At 37.0% G+C, this 20,345-nt stretch overlaps 1 protein-coding gene and 1 non-coding gene across 8 annotated transcripts in view; one reads left to right on the top strand and one right to left on the bottom strand.

The window, feature by feature from the left end:
* CNOT2 (CCR4-NOT transcription complex subunit 2) overlaps positions 1–20,345 on the bottom strand; it is a 134,534-nt gene that overhangs the window by 57,010 nt on the left and 57,179 nt on the right. The window contains exon 2 of one of the 7 annotated variants that reach the window (XM_090273613.1): positions 4,183–4,320. The exons of the other annotated variants lie outside the window; for them this stretch is intronic. The gene's annotated coding sequence lies outside the window, so the exon portion shown is untranslated. The remainder of the gene's footprint in view (positions 1–4,182; positions 4,321–20,345) is intronic. 7 annotated transcript variants of the gene reach the window in all.
* On the top strand, positions 9,003–9,133 carry LOC150012160 (small nucleolar RNA SNORA18). Its single transcript, XR_016511023.1, has one exon. It is a non-coding gene; the product is annotated as a small nucleolar RNA SNORA18 (small nucleolar RNA).

Genomic DNA, 20,345 nt, shown 5'->3' with positions numbered 1-20,345 from the left:
AAGGTAGGATATCTAAATTCATCAACCTGAATCAGTAACATGGAAATAAAAACAATTCATTCCATACTTTTAGTAAATGCAGAATGCCCAATAACTGAGCAATAAAATCCTTAATAAATACTAAAAAGTTAGTTAAAAGTAGATGTATAGGGAACATGAGACTCTGGTTGGAAATGTGATTCAGCAGAAAACTAGGGGTGTATAGAACATATCCACAATCATTACTTTGGATAGCAGGCAAATATTCTGATACAGAGTCCTTTCCAGGAGTTATAGGACGTTTTGTTAAGAGGTCTCATTTAAAAGAACAGGGTACACCATATCTGAAAAAAAGATGGAGAGGGCACCTAAAGAAAGAAAACACATCACTCTTCCTAATCCAAAGACCATTTACTGAAATCTGCTGGCTAAAGTTGCTTTACTCAGATGATATCCCCAAAAATCATGCCTTAAAATGTATCCCCAAAATGAACAAAGTATTCTCTAAAGAGTGTTAACAAAAAGTCTATATATGCCCCTACTAGTCTGACTTTTATCTAGGGAAGTATGTTGCACAGACTTCAACATGATGAAACAGATTTTGTGGTTTTCCAAAACTGAAAAATTGCTTGTATCAATATACCTTATACATATTCAAACTTGAATTACCAAAATATATAAGCTTTGAAAGGTAAGTAATTATCCTAAAACCAAAACTCTAATAATGCAAAAAAAATACTCATCCATAGAAAAGAACATACAATCATATATCAAAGAACAATTATGAGCAGTTAAGAGCTGAGAACTAAAATTAAATAAGCAGTACTTTGTCTTTAAATATTAGGACATACGTTTATAAAATACACATGGAAGGACATGTAACAGTAGAAAACCTCTAAGTTTAGGATATGAAAGAAATCCTCTAAGCATAAAGAAAAAATTTAAATGACAGTGAATTATCTTACACCAATCCTTAAGGGGAGGAGAATGGTCTATAAAGAGGGAAAGAGTATGGAAATCCAGAAGGCTGGATGTATGGACTGCTTTGCTGGGGAATATGTATTTCTACAAGGCTCCCAATAAACTTAAAACAAAACAAAACAAATCCCCCAAACAACCGTAACACTTACGAGAGGAAAAGGGGAGATAAACTACTAAGGATTCTATACTGTGAGGACCTGTTTTGAGATCTAAAGTTCTTGGTGTCCCAATCTCCTTAAGTATGACATACTTTCTCTGAAGAAATGTAAACAATCATAGACCATATTAATTCTATTTTTCTTGGGTATAATTCTGAACATCTTTTTATGTACAAAAGAATCTAAAAATCCCGTGAATAGGAATTATACAAGATAGATTTGGAAGAACTAAAGAATCAATTTTTGAAGGCTTTCTGAGAAGCAAGTAAAAGCCTAAAAAGATAGTATTAGTAAGCAAAGCAGTGCAGACGCAGGGACACAATACTAAAAATTATTTCTAAAAAGTATACATTAAGGAGAAAAATACCTAGTTAGATCATCATTTTCAGTACAAGGCAGAACAGCAGACAATACTGGAGTGTTGACATTTTTTACACACACACAGAGGGTTTTGTGAAGTTATTCAACAAGTATTTGTCGAGCTTTGTCCAGATATTGTGCCATCACTGCTTTTATACATATTTTTGTTAACCTAAAACCTAGAGATAGGTAGAAAGTTCCAGTGGAAAAATAATACAAATACGGCTACCTGCCTAAAACTTGGGAAAGAGAAAAACAGCATGTCTAAAGCTAGAGGAAGAAACTCAAACTTGAGTTTACATGTAGCAAAGTTACATGCAGCAAATTTTAATATAGATGTATGTTTTCCCCAACTTTGTTCTTAACTTTTCTTTTTTAAATGAGTTTTCTGGTACTGCTCTATAGAGCAGAGAATATGAAATTTAAAAAAAAGAAATCTAACACCTTAAATTATAGTATCAATTTGTTATCCCTGTTTCACATCTAACTAATAAGTAGAATTATTTCTCAGAACACTAGACTTTCTTACTTAATAACTTCTGAGATAGTTTTATGAGAAAAATAATTTACAAGAAATATCATATTTTTAAACTAACAAAATGACTCACTGGTAAAATGGTCCAAAATCCACCTCAAAATATTGATTAGAGTACTATTCCCCCCACAGCCTTTTTCACCACATACTTACCTGGGCAACTTCCCTCAACATTTGCTATTCTGTGGATTGGAAAGCTCAGAGCTGCAGGATGAAGGCTGAAGGATGAACCATGGCACCAGACCCACACAGGAGCTCCCCTGAGACTTTATAGCTGGGCTGACACCACAGCTCTGAAGTTCAAACTTCAGCAAATGTTAAGAAAGGAGTTCAACCAGAACATGATATATAATGGAATTTTTCTGCACTTTGAAAAATAAGGAAATTATGCTATAAAGATCTGAATGTCCAGTTTCAACACTATGACTCTCTGGTTCATATCTTCATTATTTCCCAACCTCAGAATTCTCTCTCAGCTGGATTCAAAGTACTAATCAAAAGGGGACTGGGGGTAAGGGAGAGTGTAGAGCTTTCTATAAACTTTTACATTTTTCCAGAAAATGAAGGACCTTAGGGCTTACTTGGCAATCTTGAAAATGTCTAAGGCAAAAACATTAAAATACTTTGCCTCCTTGTATACTTTCTCACTCTCCTAAGTACTCAACATTAAATCTTAAGACTATTATTAATACCACCAACTAGCAGAATGACAGTTAGTTAATGGATGTATTTAAATTCCTAAAATTAGACAACTAAGCTTTTTAAAAACCAAGAATAACTTCTGGTAAGAGTATACTCTTTGAGAAGAAATAAATTTCTTAAAAGTGTCCTTTTCTGATAAAAAAGAAATATATATATAAGAACTCAACAATTAAAATAACTTCAAAGAAGATGATAGAGAAAAACTTAAGACTTTTTAAAAAAAGATTTATTCTATTTTATAAAAAAAGTAAATTAAATCTGATTCCAAGAAAACTAGATTCTGACTATTATGAATATAAGGCTAATAAAAATATTCTTATTTAAGTTATTTAAAGATAACTATTTAGTAACATATTGAAGTTGAAAAATATTGAAAACAGTAAACTAAATATAGAAGAATATCAGAATCCTGAATTATGTTCAATTAAGCAGTTAAAAATGAAAAGTATTCCTTCAGCAAGGGAGCACAGGACCTTTAATATACTTCTAAACATCTTGTTATATAAATTAACACAATAAACATTCAGCGAGCATCTATTATATAATGTGCTAGACATTACATTTATATTCTTATACACTCTTATTCAGTTGATGCTCAGATTAAAGAACATCATGAATCAAGAGAGACAAAACACATTTACAATGGATTCTTGCACCATTACTATGGCCTCCAAGTGAACTTACTCTTCATTACCTCTGATCTCGTACCATTTTCCCTTACTTTATTGTGTTTCACCACACTGCTCCCCCTCCCATGCTGTTCCTTAAACACAAAAGGCATACTGCTGTCCCCAGGATTTTGTATTTGTATCCTTCAGGAATGCTCTTTCTCTAAATAACCTGTATCACCTTACTTCACAGGTATTGAGTCATCTTAGTGAGGATTTTCCTATTTAAAATTACACTACCCTTTTCCCCAAACCCTTAGGCACTCTATCCCCTTTCCCACTTTAATTTTTTCTCCATAATGTATCAGCATATAATATACAATTCACTTTATTTATTTTTTAACTTTTCTGTGCTTTAAAATGTCAGCTCCATGAAAGCTTTTGAGATGTTGCCTCCTAGCATGTCATCAGTTTGGATCAAATAAATTCTTATAAAAATTCACACATTAAAGAATGTAAATAAAGTAAATAAACTAATCTACACTAAAATAAAATAAAATAAACATCAGCTCTACGAGAATAGAATTTTTCTCTTAGTTTATTTCTGTCTCCATAGGATCTGGAACAAATGCCTGGCATGGAGTAGGCCCATAATATGAATGTGTCCTCATCTTACTCTATGCATGCTGTTCCCTGAATGTTACTTCACACTAACTGACCAATACAGCATATGCAAAACTTTATGAACATAAGAATTAATTTTTAAAATACTGGAGCCCTGGCCAGTGTGGCTCAGTTGGTTGGAGCACTGTCCCGTAACCAAAGGGTTGCAGGTTTGATTCCCAGTCAGGGCACATACCTAGGTTGCGCAGTCAATTTCTGGTCTGGGTGCATATGATCCTTGGTCTGGGTATGTGCAATCCCCCATCCAGACGCGTACAGGAGGCAACCAATAGATGCTTCTCTCTTGCATCAATGTTTCTCTCCCCTCCTCTCTCTAAAAGCAATGAAAAATGTCCTTGGATGAGAATAAAAAAATAAAAATAATAAAATAATAAAAAATAAAAATATTGGAATTATGTCAAAAAGTTAACGTTACATTTTGTAGTTCTGAAAAATTGTTTTAGGCCTTCTCCTAGTGAAGTTGACAATCACTTCCAAAATACTAACAGACTACCAGAAACTTCATTTTAACTAGGAGAAATACAAGATGAGGATTTGGAGATTAAAACCCCTTTTTTCCATTTCCCAATTTTTTTTCTCAAGTTAGAGTACATTTTTATTTTATAAAAAAGTTGTTTTGAGAGTATTTTTGACTTACAATTTAATATGATGAGATAATACATGTCTCTTTTGTATCACAAAATCCCGCTAGAAGACTTATACTACCAAGAGCCACTGGGATGCACTGTAGTCCATGCAAATATATACTTCAATTCAGATGAACAGTACACAGCCTGAACAGTCTAACACAGAGGGCTGGGTACAAATAAGTACTAATATGTATTGAGTGTTTGCCAAACGGTAAATACTGCTCAAAGCACTTTATATATATCACCTCAATCATTAACAGAACCTCTATAAGCTTGTTATTCTTCCCTCAAATTGAGGCATAGAAGGGTAGAGCCTACAGACTCTAGTCAAATTAAATAGTTATCTATCATGCAGAATATCCAACCCCTGCAATTCCAACAGATTTCAAAAGTTAATTGTCCAGACAAAGTGTTAGGGGTGAAATTGAGGGATTAAGTAAAGACCTACATTCTGAACTGCAGGATCCCCAGCTTTCTTTCCTTACCTTGCTCACAGAATAATACCAATCAAATTACGAACTACCACTCTACCCTACCTTAAAACTACAGATGACCCTTGAACATGGGTTTGAACTTACTGGTCTACTTATACTTGATTTTTTTCCCCCAATAAATACTACAAATGTATTTTTCCTTCCTTAGGATTTCCTTAACACTTTCTTTTGTCTAGCTTACTTTATTGTAAGAATCCAATATGTACTACATATAACATACAAAACATATGTTAATTGACTGTTTATGTTACCAGTAAGGCTTCCAGTTAACAACAGGCTATTGGTCACATTTTGGGAGACTCAAAAGTTTTATGTAGATTTTTGACTGTGCAGGGGTCAACACCCCTAATCCCAGCATTACTCAAGAGTCAACTAAATTGCTCCTGAGAAACGAATGTCACACACTATAAAAGAGGTCCTCTTAATGAAAAGGTTAACTCAATATGCTCACTGAATTCTGTAATTTTTTATAAGAAAAATATCACCTCGTTTTAAAACATTGAAAAGTAATCACCTTCAGCATTTTCCCATTAATTTGGGAAAAATGAAATCTTAGGACTTTTGCTTCCAACCAAGATAGAAAAGAATGGACTCACTCCCCTCTCTCCTCACCTGAAACAACTTAAAAATGAACAAAATACATTAAATGATGCTTTTCAGACACACAGGACATCAGGTAGTAGAAGACAAGGATCCCTGAAAGAAGAGAAAGAATTGATGTGAGCCCTTCAAAAGCCCTTACTTACACACCAAATTAATTTCCAGGTTGTAATGCAGGGAGGGGGAGTCCTGGTAGCGCCCAGAAATCTCTGTGAATTGAGGAAATGAAACTGAGAGTCTAGGTAGGCCAAGGTGGCTGATGTAAGAAGGTTAGAATAACAGAAAGGGAGAGTGAGCTGCAAAGAGAAAGAGTTCTACAAGATTTGGAGAGGACCCCTCTAATCTTTAGCTAAGTACTGATTAGCATATGCATGTGAGAAAACTACCTGAGGCTGGGGGAAAAAAAACAGTAGAAACAAACTCCAGAACTCACACAGGGCTACTTCCAAAAATCAGAGGAGAAAAACAATGTAATTCACAGGGCCTCAGGTAGAGTACTCAGAAAAGTACAGCCTCAGTAGTTTGTAAAAATTAACCCCAGACTAAAGGATAATGTGGTTCTGCTCACAAAACTAAAATAAAGTAAGTCTCAAACAGTTTCTAAGTAATTTAACTGTGTCCCCCCAAAAGGTCAAGAATATTAACAGAAATACAAAAAGTATATACTACTAAACAGGTAAATTTTTCAAAGTTATCAGGCATGCAAAGGACTAAAATATAACACAATATGGAGAGTAAAAACCAACAATCAATAGAAACAGGCCTAGAAATTACAAAGATGACAGTATTAAGACAATGGCTTTAAAACAGTTATTACAACTACATCCTGAATATAATAGAATAATTGGCATGACAAAGATTAGTGAACTTAAAAAATATCCTAAATAACACATTGAGAGAAAAAAGAAATGGAAAAAAAAAAAAGAACAGAGTATCAATAAGCTGTGAGACGACTTCAGGTGACCTAATCTATGTGTAACTGGGGACAAAATAAATATTTAAAGAAATAATTGGAGGACTTCCGGCCAAGATGGAGGCCTAGATAGACACACTACCTCCACAACTGAGAAGGAATACAACTACCTCAAAACTGGAGAAAACCAGAAGTTCCAGAATATCAAGCTGCATGGAAATCCAGCAAACAAAGATATAAAGAAGAAATACTCATCCAGACAGGTAGGAGGGGTGAAGCTGACGCAGTGTGGTAGCGGCAGGCCAGCAGAAAGCGCAGTCACAGGTTTTAAAAAGTCAGAACTGACACCTGAGGAGCACTCCCAGCACCAGGCCAGATTGCACAGCTCACTGTCCCAGCAACTGGGACAACAAAGCCTCATTCCTTCTGACTGTGCAAACCAGTGGGGGGTTGGGGTGGAGGCAGACGGTGGGTCTCTCAGCAGACTCCACTTGTTTAAAGGGCCCCCACAATCCTAGAACATCTGCAGACCCACCCACTCTGGGAAGTACAGCCAGGGCAACAGCTAGAGATGTGCCAGTCCCACACGGAAGTGGGAGAAATGCCTGGAAAAGAGGCAAGTGCTGAGCAAGCGGCACTGTTACCTCTCAGACCCCTCCCCAACACACAGCGCCACAACGTGATGAAACAGGTCGCCCTGTACTAACAAATACCTAAGGCCCCGCCCCTTACAACATTACTGGTGCAACAGCTCTACTTAAGACACAGAGGCAAACAACACAGGAGTCTGTCAAGATGAGAAGACAGAGAAGTATGGCCCAAAAGAGGGAACAGATCAAGGTTCCACTGGGAGAACTAAGCAATGAGGAAATAGCCAACCTAACAAATGAGTCAACCTCACAGATGCAGAATTCAAAACACTGGTGATAAAGATGCTCACAGACTTGACAAATATGCTTAAGTATGGCAAACACATAAAGGAAGAAATGATGGCTATGCTAAATGAGATGAAGGAAAATCCAAACAAAACCAACGATGAAGGGAATAAAACTGGGGTTCAAATCAATGATTTGGAACGCAAGGAAGAAAAAAAGTCAACCAGTACAGAATGAAGAAACAAGAACTGAAAAAAATGAGGAGAGGAGTAGGAATCTCTGGGACAACTTTAAACATGCCAACATCCAAATCATAGGGGTGCCAGAAGGAGAAGAGGAAGAGCAAGAAATCGAAAGCTTATGTGAGAAAATAATGAAGAAAAACTTCCCAAATTTGGCGAAGGAAATAGACATACAAGTCCAGGAAGCACAGAGTCCCAAAGAAGCTAGACCCAAAGAGGACCACAAGAAGACACATCATCATTAGAATGCCAAAGGTTCAAGATAAAGAGTGAATCTTAAAAACAGCAAGAGAAAAGCAGAGTTACCTACAAAGGGGTGCCTATAAGACTATCAGCTGATTTCTCAGAAGATACTTTGCAGGAAAGAAAGGATTGGCAAGAAGTATTCAATGTGATGAAAAGCAAGGACCTACAACAAAGACTACTCTATCCACCAAAGCTATCATTTGGAATGGAAGGGCAGATAAAGTGCTTCCCAGACAAGGTAAAGTCAAAGCAGTTCATCATTACCGAGCCATTATTGTATGAAATGTTAAAGGGATTTATTTAAGAAAAAGAAGATCAACACTATGAACATTAAAATGACAACAAACTCACAACTATCAACAACTGAATCTAAAAACTAAAAACAAAAGCAAGCTAAGCAAATAACCAGAACAGGAACAGAATCATAGGTATGAGGATCATTTGGAGGATTATCAGCTGGGAGGGGGAAGGAGTAGAAATGGGGAAATGGTGCAGGGATTAAGAAGCCTAAGAGATTGGTACAAAATAGACAGGGGGATGTTAAGAATATAGGAAAGGCTGAAGCCAAAGAACTTATATGCACGACCCATGGACATGAACTAAGGGGGGCGGGGGATGGCTGGAGGGAAGGGGTGGTACTAGGAAGAGGGATGAAAAGGGAAAAGAAACTGGGATAACTGTAACAACATAATCAATGAAAATACTTAAAAAATAAATGACAAAAATATTCCAATTTGAAAAAAACTATAAACACATATGTAAGAGGCTCAAGAAATCTTAAGCACAAGAGTCATGAAGAAAATTATACTAAGTTACATCAAAACCAAAATATGTAAAACAATGACAAAATAAATTTTAATAGCCAGAAAGTTTTATTATGTAGAGAACTAAAGATAAGAACGAGGCAGACTTTTTGTTAGAAATAAAAGTCAGAAAATAGAATCAAAGAATCCATCACCATCAAAATTTCATTACACTTTTTTTTCTTTGTTTTTAGTTCAGGTCTATTCTGATGGTGCTTTTTCTGTAGACCCATAACACTGGAAATGCCATACAGAGTAAGTATGTGGTTTGCTTTACTCACAGAACTACTTGTTAGACCTGTGGGAAAGAACTACAAGACAGAGATGCTAAGAATATGAAAGATCTCATAATCAAAATGCTTAATGTTACGCACTGTACATCCTAAAGATCTGTATTATTCTAGGGTGCTTATAGGTGAATGTTTGTTCATTTTTAGATGTTGTCTGAAACTGAGAACCAGGCAGATCCATCTATTCTGACTCTAAAATAAACTGTGCATAGAAACTAGATCCTAAAGTTATAGGTGGAAAAATTTTTAAGTATGTCATCAGTATGTCCACATTCAAGTGGAGATCAAGAAAGCTCAACTAAAACAATTGTGGACTGACAAGACAATTGTGAGTTAAACATAAGTTATTTTTAAAAGGAATATCTTAAAGATTACGGTTCAAACTTTGGAGGAACATGCGAAATTCATCAAATAAAAATTGACTTTAAAAATTTTTGCGTATGTCGGAGAAACAAGATGGTGGAAGAGTAAGTGGAAGCTACACTAACCTCCTCCCAGAACTAGTCTGGATTTACAACTTAATTTAGGAGAAATTATCTGGAATAACCAACCGAACACTAGCTGGAGAGAAATCTTATAACCACAGAGAGACAGAGAAGGCCACTATATCACAATGTGACCGGTAGGGAGTGCGGAGACGCGGAAGGGCTGGCTGGGCTCACATGGGTGGCAGCTGAAGGGACTGAGAAAGAGCTCAGCAGTCAGGGGTTCCCCCTGAGAAGGGCAGGGTCTAAACCCCCAGCTGAGCTTCTCAGCCTACAGCAACAGAGTGGAGTAAAATAGTATCCAGCTGTGAAAAGTGAAAACCGACAGAGTTTCTTGCTAGCCGGAGAGAAACAGCGGGAGGAAAAGAGCTCTTAAGTGGATCACATACGAAAATATTTTGGCCCCCACTTACCCTGGGCTCGAGCGGAGGGAGGGCGGAGAGGGCTGGAGATGCTTGGGGAGAGTCTGGTGTGGTGGCTTTGCGGGGAGAGCTGGGAGAGCAGCTGACCGTGTGCCGGTGCTGGCTCGTCCACAGTGCTGCAGGCAGACCATTCCTTCCCCTACGGGTGGTGTTGGCCTGGGGGGGAAGGGGGAGCTGGGGCTCTGCCTACAGGAGTTGGGCTGCTGCACCCACGGTCCTTAAGCCTGACAGCTAATCACAGATTGAATAGATTAACAACTAAAGGAGACAGACAAAAGCAGTAGATACCTGGAAGTCTCCAACAGGCTGCCTAGACCCAGACTGGTACAGGATCTGACGCCACCAGGGGCAGATCCAGGAAGTGCAGATCATTCTAAGAAGCACCAACAAACAATAGAAGTCACAAAAATGGGGAGACAAGAGAAACAACCCCCCATCGAAAGGAAATGTAGAATCCCCAGAAAGAGTGCTAAATGAAATAGAGGGGAGCAAACTATCAGATATGGAATTCAAAACATGGATTATGGAGAAGCTCAATGAGCTCAGCAGAAACTACAAAGAACTCCAGGGAAACTACAAGGAACTCCAGAAAAACTACAAGGAACTTACTGAGAATTACACCAGCATGAAAAAGGACATAGAAACTATCAATAAGAACCAGGAGGGTATGGAATTACCTCAAAAAACTAAAAATGGAACTGCCATTTGAACCAGTGATTCCACTGCTAGGATTATACCCGAAAAATCCTAAAACCCTAATTCAAAAAAACTTATGCACCCCTATGTTCATAGCAGCGCTGTTTACAATAACTAAGTGCTGGAAACAGCCTAAGTGCCCACCTGTAGATGAGTGGATAAAAAAACTGTGGTACATCTACACAATGGAATACTATGTAGCAGAAAGAAAGAAGGAACTCCTGCCATTTGCGACAACATGGATGGAACTAGAGAGAATTATGCTTAGTGAAATAAGCCAGGCAAAGAAAGCAAAATACCATATGATATCACCCAATACAGGAAACTAAAGAGCAACACAAACAAATGAACTAAATAGGCAAAGACTAGAATAGTAGTCAGTAGGGGGGAGGGGGGAGGGAGAGAAGGGGGATAAGTAAGGGAAGGGTCTAGACAAGGAAGGTATATGAATGACTCATGGACATGACAACGGGGATGGATATAATTGTGGGAGAAGGGATGGGCTGGGAGCGGGGAGCAATGGGGGAAAAATGGGACAACTGTAATTAAATAACCAAAAAATAAAATTAAAAAAAAATAAAATAAAATAAAAAAAGAGCCAGGAGGAAATGAAGAATACGATCTCTGAATTGAAGAACACAATAGAAGGAATTAAAAGCAGGCTAGAGGAAGCAGAAGATCGGATCAGCGAGCTGGAGGACAACTTAGACAAAAACTCCCAGACAGTGCAACAAAATGAAAAAAAACTGAACAAGACTGAAGAGGCTCTAAGACAGCTGCAGGACAACATGAAACGTAATAATATCCGTATCATAGGAATTCCAGAAGGAGAAGAAGAGCAAGGGATAAAAAACCTCTTTGAAAAACTAATGACAGAAAACTTCCCTAACATGAGGAGAGAAAGAGTCACGCAAGTCCAGGAAGCACAAAGTGTCCCAATGAAGATGAACCCCAACAGGCCCACCTCAAGACACATCGTAATTTAAATGGCAACATTCAAAGACAAAGAGAGAATCCTAAAAGCAGCAAGAGAGAAACAACTAATAACATACAAGGGAGCTCCAATAAGGCTATCATCAGATTTCTCAGCAGAAACACTACAAGCCAGAAGGAAATGGCAAAAAATATTCCAAGGAATGAAAAACAAAGGCCTACAACCAAGAATACTCTACCCAGCAAGGCTCTCATTCAAAATGGAAGGTGAAATAAGGAGTTTCCGAGACAAAAGAAGGCTAAAAGAATACATCTCCACCAAACCAGCATTGCAAGAGATGCTAAAGGGTCTGTTTTAAGAGGATGAAGAAACAGAGAGAGACAGAGAGGAACACGAGTACAAAGGGGGAAAATGACAATGAAAGAAAGAACTTCTACCATTTGCAACAACATGGATGGAACTAGAGAGAATTATGCTTAGTGAAATAAGCCAGGCAATGAAAGAAAAATACCTTATGCTATCACCTATTACAGGAAACTAATGAACAAAAACAAATGAGCAAAATTGAACCAGAGGTATGTAAACAAGGAATAAACTAACAGTAACAAAGGGGGAGATGGGAGGGAGAGAAGGGGGTAAGAAGGGGAAGGGTCTAGGCAAAGAACATGTATAAATGACCCATGGACATGGACAACTGGATGGGGACTGAATGTGGGAGAAGGGGGCCAGGGTGCAGGGAAGCAAGAGGGGGAAAAAAGTGGGACAATGTAATGGAAAAACAAACAAGAAAATTTTTTAGTGAGGGAAAAAATGAAAATATAAAGAATGCAAATGCAAGTTCAGTGAATATTAGAAGGACAAGGATTTTCCTTCACACTGTATATTTTTCTCCCTATCTGATCCCTCCAGAGTTTGTCATTCTAAAGAAGTAATGACATAAGTTTCTTTGCATAAAACTAATAAGACCAATTGTTAATAGAGGTTTTTTTTTTGACTAAGACTTTCACTGGGATGTCATGCCTAAAGGAGACATGCTTGGGCTCTCGTTGTTACCAAAAAGCCCTGAGGAACTGGGATTGACTTTCAAAGGTAATAAAAGTCCACGAGATAAAAGGCCTGGTACCTTGGTTGGATGTGCGGTCTATGGCAATCTTTCCAGAAAAGGAATGAAGGTTGTTTTCCTGAAAGATGGCTAGAAAGGACCTTAAGGCACATTGGAAAACCAGAAGGACTTGGAAAAGACAAGTGTTTACAGGCAAGGCTGAATGCCAGGTATGTGGTTCTGCTTCTGTGCCCTGAAGGGCAGACTGAAGGTCACCCTAAATGTTCCCTGCGTAAATTCCAGCAAAGCCAGAACTAAAGATAATAAGTGATCATTTGCTACTCTTGTTGTGTTTATGCAAATGAACAGGATAAATTAAAAATGGACTCAATGCAGTCCCTTTAATGACAAGGAGGGTAATCTTAGGGAGAAAAATTGTGATTCAAGGAAAATCACAATGCTCAGTGGTAGACTATAAAGTAGTGCAGCTAACCGTCTTTAAAGTTTCTTTTCATTTAAAATTTGCTTTCATTTTAAAGTTAAACTAGGTCTGTGGTATTATCAAAGATATTTAATTTACAGGCAAGAAGAATGTCAAATGCCTTGCAACTGGATGTCTTTCCCATAAGACAGTCCTACAGATTTTTAGAGACTTGTATGTGGGTTATGTTACATAAATTAACATGTGTTTTCTGTGTTCAAAGGGCATAAGCCTATGATCTCATTACCTGAGTGATTGTCTGTACATATAGGCCTCACTTAATCCTGTCTGCATCACTGCCTCCTGAGACTCAATGGTTTGGCTTAACTAAGTGGCTGGGTTGGTGAAGTATGGGGTGGTCTCTGGGCTTCACTTTAAAACTGGTTTGTCTTTTCTGTCCTAATGGCTTGGACAGAAAGAACCCAGAGGTCTGAGAAGGGGGAAACCTAAAATATTTCCCTCAGCCCAAACTAAATATAATGGGCAAAAGGGTTTTGGACAGGTGTGATGTACCTGGCACACCTTCTTCCAAAGAAGCCCTTCTTTTCCCTAATGTGGGACATTGAAAAATTAATACTTGGTCTTTGTCATCTAGTGGTTATAGATTGAATGATATTGCCAAATCTGTTGCCTCCAGAATACAACAAGGATGCCAGTCTGTTAAATCAAGCAAGCCGTTGTCCGGGGACAGCCAACCGACCTGGAGTCTCCATGATCCTTCCCCATGTGAGAAGGCCACCCTCCCCTCCACACCCCCGCTCTTATTAGGGATTTCTGGACCCAAGGGTAGGTAGGACGATGACCATGTCCAGCTTGAAGCAGCTAGAAGAGCTCGAGACCTTCGCCCATTGTCCTTTATAAGATTTAAAGGGCCTTAAGTCTGAGAGGGAGGGATTGTTCTTTTTTATTGTTAAATTAATTAATTTTTTAAAAATAATAATAGTATATGAAAGGGTGAGGCAGGAGAGCTTGTATGTACGATCCATGGGCATGGACTTGGGGGGGGGAATTGTTGGGGAAGGGGGTGTGCTGGGCGGAGGGGAGCAAAGGGGAAAAAATTGGAACTATTGTAAAAATGTAATCAATAAAATATACTTAAAAAAATTTTTGCGTATGTCACACACAAAAATTTTTTGGTCCTTCAGGGAGATGGAAAAGGATATTGTACTATAAGGAGAGAAGAGAGAGAAAGGAACAAAAGGGGGAATAAAAGAAGGAAGGAGACAAGTAAGGGGGAAGGAAAGAAAAGACAGTAAGGGAAATGAAAGAATGGAAAGAAAAAGAACCACCAAACATTTTAAATTTTGGGTGACAATAAAAAGCAGAAATAACACCCCCTCCTAATTACAATGAAAAATTAGAAATATATAACAGAGATCTATGATTAAGATACATATTTTTTAGTATGGAAGACTATTACAAAGACAAAATATTCTACTCAAAGCCAACTAACTAAAAATGCTCTATGAAATATTAATTCAATCAATCAACAAGTATTTACTGAGCATATACTAGGCTTATTCCTAGATGGGATACAGTATGAACAAGATAGCAGTGAAAACTAACAGAGATCATACTTCTATTTTTAAATAAATTGCTGTGTTTGGATAGTAGGGAGGGAGGGAAATGCAACACCCAAAAAACAAAGTAAAAGCTGAAAGACAGAGAAGCCACAAGCTTATAACCCCAGAGGGGAAATATGCCCACAGTAAAAGCTAGTAAGGACCTTCACATAAAGCAGGTACCTCAAAAGAATACATAATAATTGTAATAACCTCTTTGTGGAAAAGACATCAAACTTCTGGATGGTCTTGATATTGATTCTACACCAAAGGAAATGAAAAAACCCTCTTCTGACAATCTATAGCCATAAGCAGCTCAAATTCGTATTACCTATGTTATGTGTTCCTTAAGCCAACATTATTTTTTTAATTGGTCCTGGATTGGTAGTGTCTTAGGCACTAACTAGCAAAAGCAAATGCAAATTCCCTTGGGAAAAATGTCCTTCCACCTATTCCTCAAAAATTTCCCACACAGTTCTAAGAAACATGAAATGATAACACAAACACAAGGAAACAAGGTACGATAAGTACCAGGAAAAATAAACAAATAATAAATAAATAAATAAGATCTGGGCTGACTTCCAATTGCTGGATTTATTACACATTGAATATAAGAATGTATAAAACTATTAAAGAAATAAAAGAGGATATACTTGATTCCAGATATAAATGAATGAACAGTAATATCTGAATAATAATGATAAATATATGGGTACAGAAGATACATGCATTTTGTTCAAGTACATAAACAAAAAAATGGTTTATTAACCACATTCTCTAGCCACAGTGGAATTACATGAAAAATTAGCAACAGAAAAATAACTAGACAAACCTCCTAAGTTTGGAAAATTAAAAACACATGAGATTAAAGAATAGTAATAAAAAAAAAACCTAAAAAGTAAAAAAAATAATTAAATATAACTAAAAGACACCCCTGGCTGGTTTAGCTCAGTGGATTGAGCGTCGGCCTGCGAGCTAAGTGTCGCTGGTTCGATCTTCCAGTCAGGGCACATCAGAGAAGGAAAACTCTGACTCCAAAAAACCTCCGCTGCCTTGCGGCATACCTCTTCAGGGGAAAGGCTAAGGGAGTAAACCCCAACAGAAAATCCGGAGCCGGAGTCCCTAAGGCGGTTTGATGTTGTAGTCAACACCGGCAACTCCTGCGGCGCACCTGAACCCAAGCTGTATTGACTCCGTCTTTCCCTTGGACCCTTCAGCTGCGAAGAGAGGGGGGTCTGCTGCATGGGCAACAGCAGACCCTCCGTATTACCCTGCCCAGGCTCTGTAGCTTCAGCTTCACGGGAGAGGACACTCCAGCGTCATCGCAAGATGTCGATTCAACACGGGAGGAGACAGATACCGTGTCACTCCCGAGTCGGACTGCACAGCCATTCTCGGCGGTGCAGATAGACTCTTAAGAAGCTACACCATCGTCTCTCGAGACGAAAGGCTGCCGACGACGATAACTAAAAGAAGTTAAAAGTTGATTTCTAAGAAAACTGACAACAGGAAAAGGCACACAGTAAACAAACCTGAAGAATGAAAAAGGTGCTGCAGAGAAAAATATATGTAAGATAGCAGCACTGTAAATAATTTCTTTACCCCTATAAAGTATATCTACCAAAAAATTTCCTTCATCAAACATCATATTTACTGGTGCGACAACTTAAAGCTTGTAAGACCAGTAACAAGATAGATATCTATTACTTCTATTCAACACTGTATCAAATTACTAGTGAGTTCAGAAAAAAAGTTTAAGTTATAAAAATTACAAAGGGCCCTGCCAGGTGGCTCAATTGATTGGAGCATCATCCCACGCACCAAAAGGTTGCAGGTCCATTGTCAGGGCACATGCCTAGGTTGTGGGTTCGATTCCCCAAGTCAGAGCATAGACAGGAGGCAACCGATCAATGTTTCTCTAGCACATCTCTGTCTGTCTGTCTGTCTGTCTGTCTGTCTGACTCCCCACCACCCCTCAACAATAAAACATATCCTTGGGTGAGGATATTTTTTAAAGCTCTATTTAAAAACAATTATAAAGGAGGTATGAAACTGTCATTTCAAAAAAACCCACATATATATTTTAAGAGTATAAGTTTAGTAACATCAATTATATGATATAAATTCAAAAAGTCACCTACATGTCACTATAACTGTTAACACCAATAGAATATAATTTAAAAAATACCATTTACTCCCCCTAAAAAGTAATAGAAAAGTAGAAAAGTGCTTATGCATGATCATGACTAAAGATCTGTGTCCACTGTTTAAAAAAATAAAATTTGTTATTGAAGAAAAGGCCACGAACATCAAGACACTCATGAAGACCAACATGAAGAGACATGAAAATGTAATGCAATGCTACAGTAGTTAAGAAAACACGATATTGGAACAGGTATAGACAAACACATCAATGTAACGGAACAGAAATACAGGAAACGGATCCACAAATATAAGGAATACTGATTTACAAGAGCGCTAGCACTGCTGATTAGTTGAGAAAGGCAGAACAAATCAATACATGATGCTAATATAACTCATCATCTAAATGCCAAAGCAAGAAAATTGGATGCCTAACTCACACCAATACAAAAGTCAATTTCAAATGAATTAAATTAAATATGAAAGACAAAATAAAATCTCTTAAAAGACAGAAAAATATCAATTTATGTAATTTTAATAGGGAAATAGGTCTCAAACACAATTTCAATTAATTTTTTTAAAGTTAAAACTTGACATTATAAAATGTCAGATCAATATGAAAACTATTGATGGGACTCCCAATTAATACAAACACTCCCAAGCATATTCCTAGAAGACCTTTAGTGAACTTAATTTTCCTAAATTTTGAGAACATAATTTGGTTCAGAAAACTTTTCTAACTTCATAAAACCCCCTTCTCTGTTGTCTTCATGTTTTCTGAGACTTTCTAGCTCTGTTCCCCTCTCCCATTTTAATATTGACCATCTGTTTCCTCTATCTCTGTGTTCCTCTACTCATTTGTGATTCCACTCACAGAAACTTCCTAGTAGAGTCCTTTGAAGGGAGCACTGGTTGGTCAGTCTTGGGAGTTCATAAGAGCTAGGCTGCTCAAATCATTTTTAGGCCTCACCATGGGTCCCTTATCCTGATCTAATAAATAAGAGTGGGCAAAACTCCTTTCCGAATTTCTAACTAGCTAGTCATATACCTCTTTCAAATTGGCTGTTCACAACTTTGAGGTACTTTTAGTTGTAGGTCCAGAACCCCCAAAGCTCCCCTAGTTTTTTCTGCACAAAAACCTGATAAATCCAGGCCTTTTAGTTTTCATCTGCTTATATTTGGGGATCATGGGGATACCTCATCACCAAGTCTTGTTACAAGTGTTTTGCTATCTAGTTATTTTACTTTTATGTAGTAATTCAGAAAATTTTTTAAAAAGCAAAAAACTTAAGCTGTCACCATAGGCACAATCATCCCAGAATCTAAGCAAGGACTTAGATTATATTTTAAAAGATAAACTTCACTTACTTCTGCATTTTCTTATTCACAGAAATATTTGCCCTATGTTTTTACTTTGTATTTAGTGACGAATACATTACATATTTATGACTGAAGCAAAATGCTTAAATGTAAAATATTTTTCTGAAAGAGGACACAGTATTTCATGTGTAAAAGCCTAGAGCCTCGGTCCCCAAAAGAGCACTACACTGAACACACAAAGGGGTGCAGTCGGATATTTTAAATCTTCTTGGGAAAACACAGCATGTGAATTGCTACTGTAAAGTAACTTGGATCTAAAAATTTAACAAAGCTGTATTTCTTTTGCACGCAGGCACTGTGAAAAAATTACTAAGACACTGAGGATGTCACAAACCATGTATCTTGGTGAAACTTACTTCTGGGGAAACAAATATCACTTCATTTGATAAATTCAAAGGATAAGGGAAAAAGGTTATCAGAACATATAATATGTTCAAAGAAAGGCTAACACTGTTAACATCATGTAATAATAAGCCAACAAATGAGAAACTCTGGAATTCACTTAACTTGATGTTCTTGGTTGGCCAAAGGAAAAAGAAAAAGAGGGGCCATGAATGACAAAAGAAAAGTCGAAATTTATATTTTAAAAAATTTAGATCACAGAGTCAGAATTACCTCTATTGCTCATAATGTGCAGAATAATCACCACCAAAGGTGTAATTATAAGAGCAACCTCATTTTAGCAAGGGTTATGTAAATACAATGAAGAGAACTTATGCATTTTGAGTTTTTTCTATCTCTAACTTCATTTCTGGCTATAGACAAAAGGTCACAGCCATTTGTTTCCAAGAACTTCAAGAGCAGAGTAAACTGTGAAGCAGTTCGCCGGTTTCCAGCACTGATTTTTTAATTAATTCCTTCCTCAGCTCACTCTTGTTCACCTTAACCCACACCAAACAGTGACAATGACTAAAGCCTCCATATTTCTGCTGTAGGCAACAAATCTACTCTGACAACTCTTGAATTGCTGAGTATTCTTTTTTTTTTTTAAATTCTTGTTCATTTTAAGTCTTCTTTATATTCATTATGTATCTTTAACATACTTCAAGGTGTCACAGATTCTAAGGTATCAGCTTTAATAGTAGTGCTATTTTATTCATACTAAAAGGTATTATCAGAAGGTTATAAGCTACTACGTTACAACTCTGACTGTAAGATATCATCACCTGTGAGATGCTTTCTGACAGAAGATAAAACTTTTCAACAGGTAACTAAGAATAAAAGAAACAAAGTACATAATTGCTTCTTTACATTACATTTTTATTGCAACGCAAAAGAAAAAATGTAATTTGTGTACAGTACTGTGCAACACTTGCATACTGAATGGAAACACTGATGCATTTGTATGTCTAAAATAATTAGGTGAAGTATTTTAAGAGCTTTATATTATGCAGAAATCTTTGGTGAATTAACCATAGATGCTGAGCATTTTAGCAGTATCTGGAAAATGGTTTACAATTTTGGGTGGGCTAGAAAGTCATTTTTTTCCAATTCAAAATAACTGAAAACAGAGTACCACTTTCCAAAAAATTACCACACAATACATAAAGATGTACCTGTATCTACTGAAACACACATGTAATAATAAAACAACAAAAAGAATAAAATGCAAAATTCAAACTAGTAATTACTTCTTGGGAGGGAGTCAGGGGAAAGATGGGACATGAAAACATCTCTATCAAATACAATATGCAAGTTGCAGAAAAAAGCATTACAACAAATCATATTTGATATTATTTGCCCCTATTTAATAACTAGAAAAGATACACACTAAATAAGACTAAAATTGTGAAGGTAAAACTTTCAAATTCTATTTTATATTTCTACATTTTTCTTCAAAATTTTTGCAACTAGCATCTACTACTTCTGTGATTTAAAAAACTAATAAAATATATTGAATGGCAGGCGGAGGGAGGAGGAGATGGCAATACATACAATCATTGTGATAATTCTCTGACACTATATTCTACAAAGACATTGCAGTATTTTAAATTATGAGGTATTCTTTAGAAACGTATGAACTGGGATACATTAGATCCACTTTACAGAAAACATACTGAAATAGCCAATATACAAGATGATCAATGATCTCATATTAAAAA

Source organism: Furipterus horrens, unplaced genomic scaffold (assembly GCF_987537825.1).
Source record: "Furipterus horrens unplaced genomic scaffold, mFurHor1.1.pri manual_scaffold_4, whole genome shotgun sequence".
Classification (NCBI taxonomy): domain Eukaryota; kingdom Metazoa; phylum Chordata; class Mammalia; order Chiroptera; family Furipteridae; genus Furipterus; species Furipterus horrens.
Note: the sequence above shows the minus strand (reverse complement) of the source record. Positions and strands in the feature narration are given on the sequence as shown.